Source organism: Mustela erminea, chromosome 1, assembly GCF_009829155.1.
Source record: "Mustela erminea isolate mMusErm1 chromosome 1, mMusErm1.Pri, whole genome shotgun sequence".
Taxonomy (NCBI): domain Eukaryota; kingdom Metazoa; phylum Chordata; class Mammalia; order Carnivora; family Mustelidae; genus Mustela; species Mustela erminea.
Genome location: NC_045614.1, coordinates 85,987,124 through 86,006,140, shown reverse-complemented (window position 1 = coordinate 86,006,140; position 19,017 = coordinate 85,987,124). Strand labels below are relative to the sequence as shown.

Below are 19,017 nucleotides of genomic sequence, written 5' to 3'. Positions count from 1 at the left end.
ATGTATAGGCATGCCACGCTTTCATAATTTCATTGGTGTGGATTTTGTTTTTGTTGCTGCTATGTTGTTTGGTGTTCACTGTTTCACTGAGCAACAACTAAGATACTGCATTATAATACTCAGTATTATTAAAGACTCATATGTCACTATTATTTAGTGCCCCAAGAAATCCTTACTGTATGAGTCCCCTTTTTTATCTGCAAACTCTAAATTTAATAAGGTTCTATTTAATTAGTCCAGGATTCAAATATACATTCATGCCAAATTTAGCAATCGCATGGGAGGTTAGGGAGAAAGGTATTTGAAACATTTCCACAGGAACAACCTTGGGTTGTTCTCCTAAAATATCAGTGCAGGGACCCACAGTACTTCATATGCTATCCACAAAATGGACGGGGTATGAAAGAAATTTGTGTTTAATGTGACCTTTGGCTGTACTTTCACTTGTCATAATTATAAAGGAGCCACTCTCAGAGCCAACACATAAGTTATGTTACTACTCTTACAACTACAGCAGTATTTTATGAAGTACTTTATACTGTGACCAACTCAAGGCAGAATATAAGGAAGCTCTTTCTTTGTTACCAGACATAATAGGCCTTTCTGAACAAAAGAGTTCTGATATTTTATATATACATGAATAAGAATTACTACACAAGAATTTTTTCCTTTTACTGGGCAGTCAAACACAAATATGGCAGTGTGATTACCTGGTTCAACTTAAATCATCTGTGCTCTGGAGGCAAATAAACTGGAACTTTAATAATCTAACTATGACTTTAATACTGCAATGTCATTATAGATAAATATGTGTTAAGAGGGAATTAAAGAAACTACAAAAACAAGAACAACAAAAACCTTTTCTAGAGATTCCTATTTTCCTATACAAAATTTCACCAAGGAAAAACAGCTGTTTTTAAAAAATATTTCGGCAAAACTGCCAACATATCAATACATATGACATGTAACATGGTTTTTTTGAGACAGGAGAAAACACTGGATCATCCAACATAAAATTATAAATTTGGAAGGCAGAACAAACAGGATTAGCTTTCAGTACAACATTAAATATACCACCAATTAAAAGATTTAGAAGGCAAAATGAGCACAGACGATCCTGTAATGTATGATATGAAGAGAAGTTTTCAAACACTCTATTATACCCTGAGCAACTTTGCCAAACCCATAGTAAAACCTCTTTACTTTCCTCTTGGAAATAGCCTCCAAAAGCTGTGAAACTCAGTCACAGTTGGTAAAAGTCATAGCCACAAACCGTCTTCGTTGCCTAACAAAAACATATAAATACTGGCAAAAGAAGTCAGTTTTATCACAAAATCAAGTATTTTTACAGATACTGTACATCAATGAACATTCCTCTTAAGTACATGTTATATAAGGGTATTAGGAATTACTCAACAGGCATGTGAGATATTACTATCACACTAGTAATAGTATGTCCTGAATTGGAAGACAAATTATATGGTCATCCTAGCTATTACATCATTTCATATTACCTAAAACACAGATTTTGAGGATTTTATGATGTAATTACTTATTTACTTGGAAACTCTAACTTAAAAACTTTGATCCATACAGTATACCCTGTTGTTCATACAAATACAGCTACCTATGGCACTCACACCAACATCACCCAAACTCTACTAACCCTAGCTCATCTGTTTTCTGAGGTCTTTCATGTGTTTCAGACCCAGGATAATAAAGAACTTTCTTTGTCTTCAGGTAGCAAACAGAATAGAAAGATCCCACTCTCTTAGCCTCAAACCAAATTCACAACATTTTTCCTTATGCCCAGAGGCTCTATAGAATCTTTTAAATAATTACATTTAAGTGTTTAAAATTACAATTGGCTATTTTCTCATCCTTTTTACACACATGTTAAAATAGCTAACTGTATATTAAACTCTATATTTAGAGTTAATTTAATGGTACATTTGTGGCCATTTCTATAAAAGCCCATGCATCAGAGTCTTAATCATTCTTTTAACAATATGTGTTTAATCCTGCTAATACCATTATTTTCATAAGGGAAATCAGACTTGACCTAACAGAGCCCTGGAAATGGCCTTGGACTTAAGAGTCCAAAGATCTGAGTGGTGGACATCCACCAGGCAAACCATACAACTCCCTGAGGCACAGATTCTTTTTATGTATTCTGATCCACTACATGGGATTACAAGAATAATCAAATCAGAAAGGTCAAGAAGCTCAAGCACTGCTTACTGTTTAGAAAAGATGACCAAGTATAACATAAAGTGACTATACATGGCAAGTTAAACCTATCAGAAATAAAGAACTAAAAAAAAAAAAAAAAGAAAGAAAGAAAGAACTACATTCTCAAAAACAAAACAACAACAAAAAAAACCACCCAATACTGATGAATACCAACTATACATGCAAAACTGTAATGAGCTAAGAAAGACCCGAGAGTCACTCAGTGAGTCCTAATTCCAGCACCATCACTTACTGCCATGTATGTGGCAATAAGCAAGTTACTTAACATCTCCGAGTTTCTGGTTCCTCATTCATAAAATGAAGACAATAGCTGTATTTATCCCACTAGGAAGAAAAAAATTCATGTAAAACATATATGCCCTGTACCTGCACATAATAAGTGCTCAGTAAATGCTAGCTATTATTATGAAACTCTCCACTGATGTCTCCTTCCAAAAACAAGTCTCAAAAACCTGTTTTGAGGTCAGGAGAAAATTTTCCATATGTGTGCATATGTGTGTGCATGCACATTATATTTATCTTCCAATGAAGACCACTTGGATAACACAGCTAATACCCCACAAATGTATATTAATAGTGTGGCTGGGTGTATTATTGTGACAACTAACATAGTAAGATCTTATTCAATACTGGAGAAGAGGCAGCTTTTTCTTCAAAAGAAGTCCACACTGGCATACAGAAGCACATTCTGAAATAAAATTCCATATCTGACACTATTTGTCGTTGTTCATCTCCAAAACAGAAATCACAGATATGTATAATACACACATTTTTAAATCCATGTATACAAATCAAATGAAACCACTTCCTTTAAGGCAAACATATGAAGACACTAAAACAATATTCCAATTAAACATTCATATATTCAATATTTCAAAATAAGAAATGTGTGTGTGTGTGTGTGTGTGTATGCATAATTTACATTCCATAGTAAAACCTGTCTACAGAAGCCATTTTTATCATATTTCAAAAGCATCCTGGGGTGCCTTCTGGCTCAGTTAAGCATCCAACTCCTGATTTCAGCCCAGGCCATCATCTGAGGGTCGTGAAATCAAGCCTCACATCAGTGTCCATTCTGAGTGAGGAGACTGCCTAAGAGTCTCTCTCTTTTTCCCTCTGCTCTCTTACTACACGTCTGTCCCCTGCTCATGCTCCCTCTCTCAAAAAAAGAAAAATTTAAAAATAAATTAAATCAATCAAATTAAATTTAAAAACAGCATCTAACTTGAATTGTACAATGCTGCCTCTCTCTCTGAAATATTAAAACTGTAAAGTACACAGTAATTCACTGCAAGCAAACACAGAAGACTAAGTTGTGCACACGACATTCTTTTACCCAAACAACCACTTAACCTATTCATTAAAACCCATTCAATGACAGAGCACTAATAACTGCACTACCTTATGAAACAGAATCATACGAAAAAAGAAATACTTTATTTGGTTAAAAATAGAAACTTTACGTAAGAGAATTATGAGATAAAGTCAGAGAAATTATAGCTTTCATTTATAAAAGTCCTTGTCTATTTTAGCTCATTAAAATAAAGTTGTATAAAACTTTCCATAAGGGATATAATATGATAATAAGTATGTCACTATGACTGATATAAAAAGGTATATCAACATCATGCTATTTGCCAAATACACATATAATGAGAATTTTAAAAAATAAAGGCTACATCAGTCAAATTTATATCTCAGGGATCCAAATCTAAGTTTGACTTCATTTCTGTGAACTTTCTTGAAAATATCCCAATAGTAAAATAGATTTGCCTCTAAAATAAAGTAATAAGACTCTATCAGTTATTCTAAAGCAAGTAAGAAATGCAGACCTGCCCTTTAGAGATAGATACAAAGGATAATGTGGACTGAGGTTTACATGTTCAATCTCAGTTACACACTATAGGCCATATCATTAATTTGTGACTCTACACTGAGTATACACACGACACATAAACATTCTATCATCAGTAACCCTAAACAGGTAAATTTAGAACTAAACAAAGCATAACTGAAATTTCATTTCTACCATAAATTACTATGGGAAAAAAAGAAGAAAAAAATCCATGGGCACTGCAATGAATACATTTTTGCCTTAGAGCTAATACTTTAATTTTAAAGAACCACGAAGAAAAAAATCAAAACTAGTCAGTAACAATGCAGGCTCTAAAAGCAATAAACTCAAAATTAAGTTATAAATAATTTAAAGCATGTCATGAAGATGTATTAATAATTCATCAGATAAATAATTTACTAAATAATCAAATAAATAAATAATGAAATACATAAATAAATCAGCAAATAAATAATTCTGCAAAATAACCTAAACAATAAGTCACCCAAACAAATCACAAGCCTACAAAACTACAATGATTTTCTGGATTCTGATAGTTTTAAATAAGCAAATGTACATAAACTAGATCAATCCTTGTTAGAATTAGAGATATTTTTCAGTGCTATTGGTAAAATCCTCATCTCAATACATAAGAACACATTCTCAATTTTTAAAGGTCTGCATTGGATTAGTTTTTATAAATTATTAATATGATTATAATATATCCTGCTCTATATTTTACATATAATATCTTTACCTAACATATTTTCCCCCAAACAACTGGATATTTAAAAATATATATATATTTTTTTAAGATTTTACTTATTTATTTGACAGAGACAGAGGCCACAAGTAGGAAGAGAGGCAGGCAGAGAGAGAGAGGGGAAGCAGGCTCCCTGTTGAGCAGAGAGCACCATGTGGGCCTTGATCCCAGTACCCTGAGATCATGACCTGAGCCGAAGGCAGAGGCTTAACTCACTGAGTCACCCAGGTGCCCTTAAAATATTCTTAAACTTCTTTTTCAAAGCAATACTTACAGGATAATGGTGCCACTGCCTTTCTGATAGTTTTCTTATCTTCACCAAGTCTTTAGAAATTTTGTGCAGAGATAGAACAATAAGAATATTCTTAATTATTACAGATGAGATTTCATCACTAGCGAACAAGGTTTTATAATTGTAATTGTACAAGGTACCAATGGGAAGTGGACATTATTATTTGTAAACTACGTAAAGTTTTTAGAAGTCTTTAGTGGACTAAGTACAAGCTAACAGAGGCTAGCTTCCTCTATTGGAACTGACACACAAGCTGTTACAATTGGCAGGATTTCAGATATAAAGGAAAAACTCTGAAGGACAAAATGACTGGCTGACATCTAATGCTATCCTCTATTTGAGAAGCTCAAAGTCCTTGATAGAATACATGAGATCACTTAACTGTTACAATTTGAATATAATGACAATCTAATTAGAGCACCACAAAGAGTCAAACACAACTGACCTCATAAATTGTTGGACATTTAAAGTTTGTATCTACCCACAGTATAGTACTCCTGAAATCCATAAATAGTAGATACCAAACTATGAAAATCTTTCACAAGGAAATAAGAAACTCTAAAATGGGTTTTTTGACACATTACAGGTAAATTCAAACAATATAGTATATATTAAGAAAAGACTGTCTATGGTCCCCAAGTGTAAGGGAAGATTCTAACTTTATCTTCATAACTTCTGTGTGAAGGTTCCTTGAACTACAGACCCCTCAATTCTGAACTCAACCTAAGAAATACAGCAAATCCTAAAATATCATAAATTGGTTAGAGCAATGGTTCTTAATTGGGGAACAATTTGCCTCCCCAAGAGACATTTGGCAATGCTTGCATACATTTTCGATTGTCATAAGTGGATAATATTATTGGCATCTGGTGGGTAGAGATCAGGGATGCTGCTAAACATCTATAATGCACAGAAGAGATCCCCAAAAAGAATGATCTGTCTTCAAATGTTAATAGAGCTGAGGATGGGAAAACCTTAGGTTAGAGTAAAATGATTTTTAGTTGTGTATGGTTTTCTTTTTATAAAATAGCACAAATTTTTGTACTTTTGTAAAGCCTCTTGTTATATGTATAACATTACGGGCAGTGGAATACCCTGGGGGAAAAAACTGTGTATCTGTGAAAGGCGCATGTGGGAACTCTGCACTTTCTACTCAATCTCTCTGTAAACCTAACACTGCTCAAAAAAAAAGTTTAATTTTTAAAATCTGTACCTTTGCTCTTTCACTACAGTTATGAACAACTTTCTTAGAATACTAAAAAAAGTTTACAATAACAAAAATGTTTTTTTCATTTGTCAAAATTCTTCCAATAAAGTTACTAAGAGAATATTAAAGGTCACATTTATGAACTGACTTTGTCAAAGTGAATATCCAAGATATTTAATATTAAAAATTCATAGGGAATTTTTGAAGGGATTATTCAGATACAATCTACAATCCTCAATGGTTTGTGGTTAGTTTTGTGGATTTGGGGAGGGATTTTGTTTGCTTTTGCCCAAAAGCTACAAAGTGTTTTCTGAAATAATATTTGTGATAATTATTAAAAGCACTTAGGAACAAAATTCAGCAATATAGCTAACAAAAACATCCAGAAATTATGTATCATTTTAAGTACTTTCCTTTCAGTACCAATTAATCTCTCTCCAGTCTTAAAGCAGATTTTTGTTTGCAACATAGATCCAGAATCTACCATGACACAGTGCATATTTCCTTATAGTTAACCTATTACATTACTACATACAGTATTAAACAATCATATCCTTCCCAAGCCAAAAAATATTAAGTTATAATAATATAATGATTTAAACAAGAGGGGAAAAAAGGGATAGAATTCTCCCCATGTAAATGTCCAGAAATAGACAATCAAAAGTTGATGTGGCAGCTCCAAATATCGAGGACCTAAGTTCCTTCCACCTTTCTGCTCTACTACATACTGTTTCTACTCCAAGTTGCCTCACACTCCAAGAGGACTATGGGCACCCTTGCTAATACATGCACATTGCAGGCAGCAGAAAAAAGAAAGGGGGAGGAAAAGGCCCACCCTGCTCCCTTCTAACTCTCCCGTGTAATTTCAGCCTACAGTTTATAAATCAGAGCTTTGTCCTTTGGCCACACCTAACAATTTGGGAGGATAGGAAATGTAGTCTCCAACACTGGTAATAATGCCCAGCTATAATACTGGGGTTCTTCTTAAGAAGGCAGGTAAAATCAATTCTGTAGGGCAAATTGTAAGATAACAGACTGCAGCGGAGGTTATAACTCTTCGAAGAAAAAAGGAGATGCACTCAAAATTTCTCAGAAGGGTGGTTCACTGAAAATTATTGGTACATGTACATACATGTGTGTATGTGTCAAAGAAAACCTAAATGTTTATGTAAATGTTTAAGTAAATTTAGGGATAATATCAGAATAGAATGCTATATTGTCACTGAATATCACACTCTGCAATTTTACTGATATGGAGAAGTGTTCATAATATATTAAATGATATTTGATATTATATGAACACATACATATATGTATACACAGTATATATTTATACATATACATAGGCACATCATTTATCTATATCCAGAGAGAGACAGAGATCATATACCATTCAAGAGAATGGAACTAATCTACATGATAATGCATACATATATATTTATACATAACATAGGCACATCATTTATCTATATCCAGAGAAAGACACAGATCATATACAATTCAAAAGAATGGAACTAATCTACATGATCATAGTGGTTTAGGCTTTGGGAACTATAACTGTCATTTTCCCCATTTTCTAATTTTTCTACAATGAACACATACTATACTTATGATTTCTTTCTTAAGATTTTATTTATTTATTTGAGATAGAGTAAGAGAGAGAGAATGAGCACGACGGGAGGGCAGAGGGAGAGGGAGAAGAAGGCTCCCCACTGATATGGGAGCCTGACACAGGACTCAATCCCAGGGCCCTGGGACCCAGACATAAGTTGAAGGCAAATGCTTAACCAACTGAGTCACTCAGGTGCCCCACTTATGATTGGTTTTCATGAAGATTTTGGCCTACATGAGGAAAAGCACCTTATAAAAGTAATTAAATTCAAGCTTCAATTTACATTTTTACTTAGAATTGGCTCATAATTAAAAAAAAAAAAGTGGAGGTAAATCTATAATTGAGCTGTATCTCTCCCAACTGGGGCAAAACCTGTAGGTTTCCCTTTAGTTGGTAGTAAGAAGCTAACTTCTCTGTGCCCAACTTGTTTTCAACTTTACTAACATTCACATATCACATTTGTCAGCTTTATACAAGTCACTCCTAGCCAGATGCTACATCCATCATTCCTAACAATTCACCCTGACATATTGATTACTTTGTTCATATCACTCTGTAGAACTAATCATTCGTACTTCATGCTTCTACAAATCCTTCTACTTTCTGTATTTCTCAATTTTTTTCTACTCTATTGCACATTTTTCTGGTTACTTATGTAATGGATACCTCTAACAGAAATTACATCTTTCTTATATCTTTACAACTATCTTGCATTGTCTTGAATTTTCCGGAGCTATTTACTGGATATACACACCACTGTTACATTGTTATCATATTGTACTGTATTCTTACATTGTTAGAGACTTGCTGTCTCTAAGTCTCATAATTTGGAACACCTCGAAGTTCTTCACATTTTCTAGAGTGATCCAATTTCCTAAGCCCCTACTGCTATCATATAAAAAACAAACAAACAAACAAACAAAAAACAGAAAAACAGGAAAAAAGGCAAACAACTGGTATACCTAAAACTACTAATATGTGTACTGAATGGACCAAAACAGCAAACAAATTAAAAAGATACACGGTCCGTGCACTCTAAAACTTGGTCAAATAAGAAACAAACACATGTACACATCACACACACATACACACACACACACACACAGCAGGAGGAAAGGAGAGAGAGAAAGAAATTCACAAACAAATGTAAAAAGGGGCGAGTATACAATCAGGACACTATGTACGTACTACCAAGTATCCAAAAGTAAAAGCCACAGGCATGGTGGTTTTCAACTACGGGAGACATCACCCCCTACAAATGACCACTGACAATGTCTGGAAACACTTTTGTTTATCACAAAGGGAAGTCACTAGTTAATCTAATGGGCAGAAGCCAGGGATGCTACCATCTTACAGTGCACAGGAGAGCCCCCATAGAAATGAATTATTCAGCCCAAAATGTCAACAGTGCTAGAAGAAGCAGTTGGAGTCAAAAGAAGAGATAGCATTTAAGCAGAATGGAATGACGTGAGTAAAAGAATAACTACAATATATGATGTCTTTAATAAACCATAATATGGCTAGTGAAAGAACAGGAGAAAAAGATTAGAAAACATACACGGGCATAGACTGTGATGGGGGCCTACACAATAAGTCTGACAGACCAAAGAGATAATGAAAAAAGAGATAACGAAAAATGCCTATTATAATAACAAAAATATAAGAAAGCTAAGGCACAAAATAGCAACATACATGATAAGAAACAAAATTATAGATAGATGGAGGAACACAGATTTCCAGCAGTATGGCAGACTAGATACCTTGATACTATTAGATGTTACTTTTGAAAGTTAGTAGAAAAATCTATTTCAATGAACTGCTTAGCTAGCAAGAAAGTACAGTATTCACATAAGCCATAAACAAAAGAATAAGCAAAACCATAATCTACCTTTTATCTTGAGAGTATGCATTCCACTGCACAAAATGTAGCTTACATTTTGATGCCTACACACTCAGGAGACACTCTAAAAGTCTATCAAAAGGAAACACCTCTATAACGCTCTTATGCCAAAGGGCTACATCCTCAGATTAAGAGCACTACAAAGATCTCCCTCCTGTTACCCCTTGCAGTCAGACCCACCCCAAAATTCTCTTTTGACACAGTAAGGACAAAGTGTAACCCTCAAAAAGGTTCTCAGACTACACACTATATGTATAAGCCAATAAATCTCATATGACAATGTCATTTAAAGTACTCTTTTTTTTTTAATATTTTATTTATTTACTTGACAGAGAGAGATCACAGGTAGGCAGAGAGGCAGGCAGAGAGAGAGAGAGAGAGAGAGGAAAGCAGGCTCTCTGCTCAGCAGAGAGCCCCATGCGGGACTCGATCCCAGGACCCTGGGATCATGACCTGAGCCGAAGGCAGCGGCTTAACCCACTGAGCCACCCAGGCGCCCCCATTTAAAGTACTCTTAAACTGTTAATATACCCCAAGCTCTGGGGGAAACATGGGTAAATTATTGGTGAAAGAAAATAACTTCAATCCAGACCTCAAAGAATACTGCAGCTTTCAAAAAACTCTACTCAAATTAAAAAAAAAAAAAAAAAGTCACAAAACATACAAAGATACTAGATACAATGAATGAGTCAACACAAACAAAAGAACAAAAGACAGCAGGATTAGACTACAAATTTCAACTATTGAACAGATTATACAATAAAGATATTCCAAATACCACAAGGGCTTAATATATACATACAAGTTAAATAAATGCTCCAAAAATCAAAAACATAGTTTTAATTCAGGGTAAAAGTTAAATAATATAAGTAGAAAAAGAATTAGACATTTAAAAGCTACCTAAAATTCAGTTTAAAGAGAGACAGAAAAAAAATATGTAAAAGCAGCTAAAAATACAAAGAATAGAGTAAGGTCTAACAAAATAATACTGAAACCATCTGTGAAGAGCCATTTTTTAAATTGTCAATCCATGGCAGAAAAAACTGTAAAATTCAATAAAAGTGAATTTAAAAAAAAATCTGTGCTTGGATGTCACAGGAATATCAACTTGTTATTAAAAGTTTCTAAAACCATACACTTCAAATTTCTGTCCATAATTCATAGACCAACGAAATCAGTTTGTAGACCAACAATGACCTGAAGATCACACTTTAAGTAGCAATGCTCTAAAACACAAGTAGATCAAGATTAGAAAAAGAATTAGAATTAGAAGATTAGAAAAAGAATTAGAAAAGAATTAAAAGAGAAAACAGGGTATAGGTAACATTCAAATAAATAATGGTTGAAAATCTCCCAGCTTAATTGAAGACACAGTTGGACAATCTAAGATGTAAGAAAAAAAGATAATAAAGATACAGCTAAACACATATCTATTAAATCACTCTCAGCGCAGAGGCTTCAACCACCACAATTCCCCCAACACAAATCCTAACTAGCATTTTCTACCATTATTTTTAAAAACAAACAACTTGGGCTAGATGTATGCTAAATAAACAAAACCAAACCAAAACAAAACAAAACTCAGTAAAGAAGGTTGCTAGAGAACAAGTTTTAAGAGCTAATGATTTCCTCTCCCAGTGGAAACATTCTGTCCATACTTCCACTAAACACCAAACTCTGTCCATACTGACACTGACACAAAATTGTGCTTATTAGAGTTATTTTTTTATAATGTATAACGTTTATGAAACAAGAAGAAATACATTTTTATATTAGCACAGGCTAAAAATACCTTCAATTATACTGAAAATGGGAACAAACCAGAGAGGAAGATAAACCATGAGAGACTGTGGACTCCAAGAAACTGAGGACTCCAGAAGTGAGGAGGGTAAGGGGTAGCCGGGTGATGGGTATTAAGGGAGGGCACAGGTTGTGATGAGAACTGGGTGTTATACACAACTACTGAATCCTTGAACACTGCATCGAAAACTTACTATGTACTATATGCTGGCTAACTGAACATAATAAAAAAAAATTACACTGAAATGAACAGGATTCCAATTCCCATTTACTGTCCTTTTCAATGTTAGGTGAGCTACATAAAACTGCACCATACTTTACCTATCAAATCCTCTAAGCAGAACAGATTCTTTTATTTCTAAATGCTGTTCATTTAAAAGACCCCGCCCAGACACCTGGCAGAAATCAAATATAAATTCAAACCTACCTGAAAAACAGAAATTAAGGCATCACACCACCTGATGAAGAATCATAACTAATACCTCTGTAAATGTTTGGCCATTTTTCAAACATATGACACATATCTAATTGAAGTATTACAATAACCTGATGGGACCTCAGTTTTATATAACAGATATAATAATGGCTAAAAGCTTAAAAAGTGAAAGAACATGTTGAACAGCATCAAAAAATATACAAGAAAAGATATGTAAATTAAATGTAACAATATAAACAGAAAAAGATATTCAAAATCTAATCAACAGTTGCTACTAAGCATCATTCTCCATCACATGCAACTAAAAGGACAATCACTAGGCATACTAACAAATACACGAAATGAAATGATGTATTAACCTATTTGATTCAGTGCCACTAAATTCAAACAATTCAGCAAGATTTTTAAAAATTTAATTGCTTATTGAACCTTAATATGATTCATATGGTATTACATCTCAGGATATAGAAAAATAATTTCAAAAGAAAGTAAAACTGGGCTAAGCAGTTAAAACATCCATCTGGTAAGTGAGTGAAGGATGAGAAAGGCAGAAAGCCTTTTGAAAAGCTCAGGGGCTAGGTCCTTAAAGAAGAGAAAGTTTTCTCCAAATTATTCCATAGACGTATTGATTCAAAGTTAATGCCTGAGCACATAAAGACACAAAACACCTTAACTTTGTGGTTTAGAATAAAGATGGATTTAAGCTGGAAATTCATGCTGAAGTTTTTTGGTTTTGGTGTTTGGGTTTTTTTTTAATGCACTGTTTCAACCAGACTCAGGGGTCAGGATCTGAGAATATTTGGCCTTATGATTAAATTTTTTTTTAAGATTTATTTATTTGAGGGAGAGCACAACACTGGCAATCCCACAAGTGGAAAGTGGGGCAGAGGAAGAGAATCTTCAAGCTTATTCCAACCTCAGGGTGGAGTCTGTCAGGGCTCAATCTCACAGCCCATGAGATCATGACCTGAGCCTAAACCAAAAGTCAGATGCTTAACTGACTGAGCCACCCAGGCACACCCTTATAATTTAAAATTTTGATAAACCACACCAAGTTTAATCACCAGTCATTCCAATACAAAGAAAAATGAAATATCCCTCAGTGCCTTTTTGAGTTTTTATTCAAATTTATAATCAAATTTGTGTGTATTCTCAGCTGCTTCAAGTCTTCTCTGTGGAGAGAAAGGCAGGCTTTAAAAAATTAGATATACATATACACATACACACACATACAAACACTATAAACACACACACACCCATATGCAGAAAATGTTCCCATAATTATAAGCTTTTCATTGGCACTTCCTGATCCTTACTTAAAACATGGAAGTGAACAGGTAAATAAGTTTTTTTTTTTTTTAAAGATTTTATTTATTTATTTGACAGAGAGAAATCACAAGTAGATGGAGAGGCAGGCAGAGAGAGAGAGAGGGAAGCAGGCTCCCTGCCGAGCAGAGAGCCCGATGCGGGACTCGATCCCAGGACCCTGAGATCATGACCTGAGCTGAAGGCAGCGGCTTAACCCACTGAGCCACCCAGGCGCCCAAGTTTTTAAGATAATACTAAAAATAACAGTCTTTTAAAATATTTAAGTAAAAGCAAATCAAATTCTACAGCAGCCATAAAAAGCCACAAAGCCAAAATTTATCATAATAAACATTTGTAAATGGCTTAAAATTGGGGGAAAATAAAGGTTAGTACTTTGCACCCCTTGAGCTTACTAGAGGGATATTCAATAACTAAAATTACAGATACCTACATCCTAAGTCAGAGAATCAAAAGTTTTCCCACAAAAACAGCCCCAATAAGTGACCGAACAGGCAATAAACTCATATATATGGGATATTGGGAACAGAACCCAAAATAGCTAATGGCAATCATTAATTTTCTTCAGCAGTGGGTATTATTTTAAAATAACTGTGCTAATTCTCTCCCATTCCATATTATCTCCCTAAAATTCAACTTGAAAAGAATGCACAATGTTTGTAGTACTTCCTCACAGAGCCAGCACTAAAAAGGGTACAGTTAAAGGTCTCACCGTTTTGCTCAAACCAGAACCTCATGACTTTATTGGAGGAGTACAGATATTTACACATGAAGGAAAATTAATTCTAATAAATTCCTAAGTTTAATCAGCTATTCTTTTCCATAAACACTTCATCCACCAAAGAATTAACTCTACCTTTACATATACAGCATTAATAAGCTGTTCTGTTACAAGTTTTTAACCAACTCATTTCTTGAATAAAACCTTTAAAATTACATATTGTATTATAGAAAAATAATTAGTAACCATGTTATAGATGACTCCTTTTCAGCAATTAAGGAATAACTCTAGTATTAAATTGCAAATATTAGCAAGAAAATCAAATGGGAGATAGTTCGTGCCTTGTTCTCACCTAATTATGAAAATTATCTAAAAAGGTTATAGGACTTATTTTAAATTCTATATAGTTAGAAGTCATAGCTATTCATAATTATACATTTGAGCATAAATTATCTTAAATTAAATATTCTGAATTTAAATTATCTTTATGAATTTTATAATTAAGCCATTCTTATCATTTGTATTAAATCCTTTAACAAAAAAATTATAGCTAATCTAAAATTTTAAGAACTGTATCTTTTAAAATAAAGTCATTAATTTTCAGTCACCTTTTGATTGGATTGCCATTTACATGTAAGGAAATATGGGTTATTATTTTTGCATTTAAGTTCTAAGAAAAGTACATAAAAATCATTAACTAAAGGTTATTTTAAGTTTTTAAATTTAAATTAGTGAGTTTTCTAAACTTTGGGATAATTTTTAGTAAATGCTTTTTGTTTAAAAATTATAAACTTTCATATAATTATAAATGCAATTTTAATCTAAATTATTTAATTTGACATAATTTAAATTCAAAGGTATCATGAGTAGTTATTATAACTTTTAATTACATTGTATTTGAGACATAATATCACTTTAAGGAAAAAAATTATAGGTCATGCACTCTCTCCATTTCATTTTACTACGAATATATTTTATCACATATAAAAATTGATCTTTATGTTCCAAAATATATATATTGGACATTATATCCATCTGCTTTCTTTAATAACATTTATAAAAATTTTCAGTTATCCAGAAAATGTGAGTTCAGATTTTAAAGTACATTTTTTGGGTAAAGTTCCTAGAATCACTTAGATAAATTTACTTTACTGAATATTTACTGAAAAGATTAAACCATTATAATCAAATACTTTTACAATAAAAAGAAATCAGTGCAACAAAATGTCCAAATAGGAGAAATAGTTCATGTTTCTCCTGAAAGCCCAATTATTTCTATATATTCTAATACACAAAAATAAACAGTTGTTGGGAGTTCTTTTTGATGGCTTTTACTTTTGTGAAGTAAGCACAAACTTACTGGTTAATGGCAGTTAATATAGCTTCTCCACAACTATACACATAAATAAAATAAACAACGAATAAAATAAATAAAATAAACAACGAATACCTTAAAATAATAACAACGAATAAAATAAAATAAATTAAATAAACGAATACCTTAAAATAGTTATACTTCTCTCCATAAGAAACCAAGTTAACTTCTTGAGCAGAAAGAACTGAAAAAAGAAAAAGCATGCTATACTAAGTGCCATGAAACCCAAATGTAGATAAAGGTGTAAATGGAATTCATTAGGTAAGTTTTTTTTTTTTTTTGAGAAATTTTGGAACTATAAAAATAAATAAATAAATAATATTACAAATATCTACATTTCCCCAACCAGAACTTATAACAAATGGCACTCACATTGTGAATTCAAAGTCCATAAATATGAACCTTTGTTTCACTTTATATTTATAAAAGACTTAAGTAGAGATAAAGTCCACTATTCATCATTCCTAGTGCCATTTCCTTCTTTTCACCTCGTTATTAGCAACCACTGTCATGAAACTGGCATGTACTTTTACATTTTCTACATTTTTACTTACATATTGCAGTAAGAGTCTGAATTTAAATTATCTTTATGAATGTTTTGTGTATTTTTTCAATTTCCATAAGTGGTATACAAAAAACACTTGCTTTTTTCATTCAACATTATCTTTGTGATCTACTAATATAGATATACTTCATTCCTTTTTTAAAAAAGACTGTATTTATTTGGGAGAGAGAGAAAACAAGTTGGGGGGAGGGGCAGTGGGAGAGAAAGAAGCAGACTCCCCGCTGAGCTGGGAGTCAGCCAAGGAGCTCGATCCCAGGACCCAAAGATCACCACCTGGACCAAAGGCAGACACTTAACCAACTGAGCCACCCAGGAGCCTCTACTTCATTCCTTTCAACAGTATGTGATTCAGTACTTCCAATTACTTTATAATAGGAATACTATTATGAATGATACCCTAATACAAAGCTTCCTATTATGAAGTACTGTATCACATATGCAGACCACATCTTATTTATCCAATTGTCCACTAATGGACACTTAGAGTGTTTCTAATTTTGTAGTATTACAATGCTTTAAGGAACATCCTTGAGCAAACCTCTATGTTCACAATATAAAAACATGTGAACTTTATTCTCTAAAGCAAGGTTTCTCAACCTCAGCACTACAGGCATCTTGGATTGAATAATCCTCTGTTGTGGGAGTCTGCCTTGTCAACTGTAGGACATTTTAGCATCATCCTCGATCTCTACCCACTAGATGCCTCCACAGATGTGACAACCAAAAAGGTCTACAGGCATTACCAAAAGTCCCTTGAGAGGTAACAATGCCCTGGTTGAGAACACTGTTCTAAGGCATACATGAAAGTATATACATGTATATTTTCTACTTTACTGAATACTGCACAACTATTCTCCGAACAGCTTTATCAATTTATATTACCATCAGCATATAATACTTCTGATTTCCAAATATCCTTGCCAGAACTTGATAACATACCAATTTAAATATTTCCAGCAAAATCATGAACTTTCCAAAAGAGACTGCCACTGCAACTCAAGAAAAAAGGTCCATGTGTGCTACTTCCAAGAAATTATAAAAATCCTAACTGTAAATGGGTACATTATACCCTTCTCATGTTACTTTGCCTTTTTTTTTGCTAAGTGAATTTTTCTTGACATTGATTAGTATTAGTATTCTGAATTAACTCTAACTTCATAAAACTTATTTTTTCTAGAAGCTTCAAAACTATGATCTTTGGTCCACATTTTGTAAAACTTTAAATATCCTAAAGAGTTTTAAATAGCATACTTGGGGCCCCTGGGTGGCTCTGTGGGTTATAGCCTCTGCCTTCAGCTCAGGTCATGATCCAAGGATCCTGGGATCGAGAACCGCATCGGGCTCTCTGCTCAGCGGGGAGCCTGCTTCCCCCTCTCTCTCTGCCTGCCTCTCTGCCTACTTGTGATCTCTGTCAAATAAATAAATAAGGTCTTTAAATAGCATACTTTAAGTGTTTCAACTGATGCCCCCACCTGTAGAAGTTTCCTCCTCTAACACTTATAAATTGGTCACATCTACATATAAAAGTAGGCTAGAGATAACAACTGGACATCCATGATGGAAATATCTTCTACCAAACTTCCTATATATAAAGGAATCTACTCAGCAAACTGATTTTAAAACTGGTAATCAGACTGAATCAAGATAGTGGACTCAACTCACACTGTAGCCTCCCTATTTCATACCAAATCTACAGAAATTAGATCTAAAATACATGATCCCTGATTTCCAAATTCCTGTAAAGATCAACTGCAATTCCCCCTCATCAGTTCTATGAAATAATTTGTTGTTTTTTGATATAAATTCTACTCTGGGCTAAGCAGTCTTGTATGAATTTCTGTTACTGGCACCAAAAGAACCTTGTCTAAGACAGTGGCACAATGAAATGTTGATTCTACTGACAATGATTCCAGTGCTGACCAGACTAAAAAAACCAGAAGGTAGACCAGAAACTAAGAGGAATACCAGAAATACAGAAAACAAAATCTTAACCGAAGTACAAACAACAACAAAAAAACTACCACATTTGCTGCAAAATACAGGAGTTTCTCTGAGAATCCCCAATACAAAAAGGCTATGTTATTTGAAGCTAGCGGAAGTCTGAAGGCTATCAGCAGCACAAAGAGTAAGAATATCAGGCAGGCCACCTCCACCCCCACACCTTAAGGTGAAGCAGCCAGTAAGAGAGGTACCTGTGTGTCTCCCCCTAACCTCCTGCCCCCAAATAGGAGTGTGGACCCCTGGTAAAAAAAGTAGTTTGTAGAAGACTGGTACCCCACCTAAAGAAAATGTACCTCAACATTCTAGTACCCCAGGTTTCTGAGGAAATGTGTAAAAATGATCAATAAACGCTTTAGGAAGATGAATCCTATATCAGTAAGAAGAATGAACTAAGGGGTGCCTGGGTTGCTCAGTCGGTTGGGTGTCCGACTTTTGTTTTTGGCTTGGGATATGATCTCAGGGTCATGGGATCTGCCCTCTTGATGGACTCTGCACTCAGCAGGGAGTCTGCTTAGATTCGCTCTCCCTCTGCCTCTTCCCTCTGGCATTCCTGCAAGCTCACTCACATGCTCTCTCTCCAATAATTATTCTTAAAAAAAAAAAAAAGAAGAAGAAGAAGAATGAACTAAAAAGAGGGAAGAATCCAGATAGGAAAGCCAGTCAGGAAACAGTACAGGCATGTAAGGACTTGAAATTCAGGGACTCTAAACAGAAAACATAGATTCACCTAGGCGTATTGATAGGAATGGAAAGAACCTGTTGAATAACCTCATGTTACAAGAGAGGAAAAGATAAAGACTGCTTCATTTATTTTAGGAAAATGCTCATTATAAATTTTGCTTATTACAATATCTGTAGCACGTAAATACCTGTAAGTTAAGTCAATAAATTAATCTGAGGATAAAGAAGTCAAGAGTAACCCTTAAGACTTG

General features: G+C 33.9%; 1 protein-coding gene across 3 annotated transcripts in view; it reads right to left on the bottom strand.

Annotated features, from left to right (window-relative positions):
* TBC1D5 (TBC1 domain family member 5) overlaps window positions 1–19,017 on the bottom strand; it is a 550,005-nt gene that overhangs the window by 493,801 nt on the left and 37,187 nt on the right. For 2 of the 3 annotated variants that reach the window (XM_032332146.1, XM_032332153.1), the window contains exon 2: window positions 15,645–15,703. The exons of the other annotated variant lie outside the window; for it this stretch is intronic. The gene's annotated coding sequence lies outside the window, so the exon portion shown is untranslated. The remainder of the gene's footprint in view (window positions 1–15,644; window positions 15,704–19,017) is intronic. 3 annotated transcript variants of the gene reach the window in all.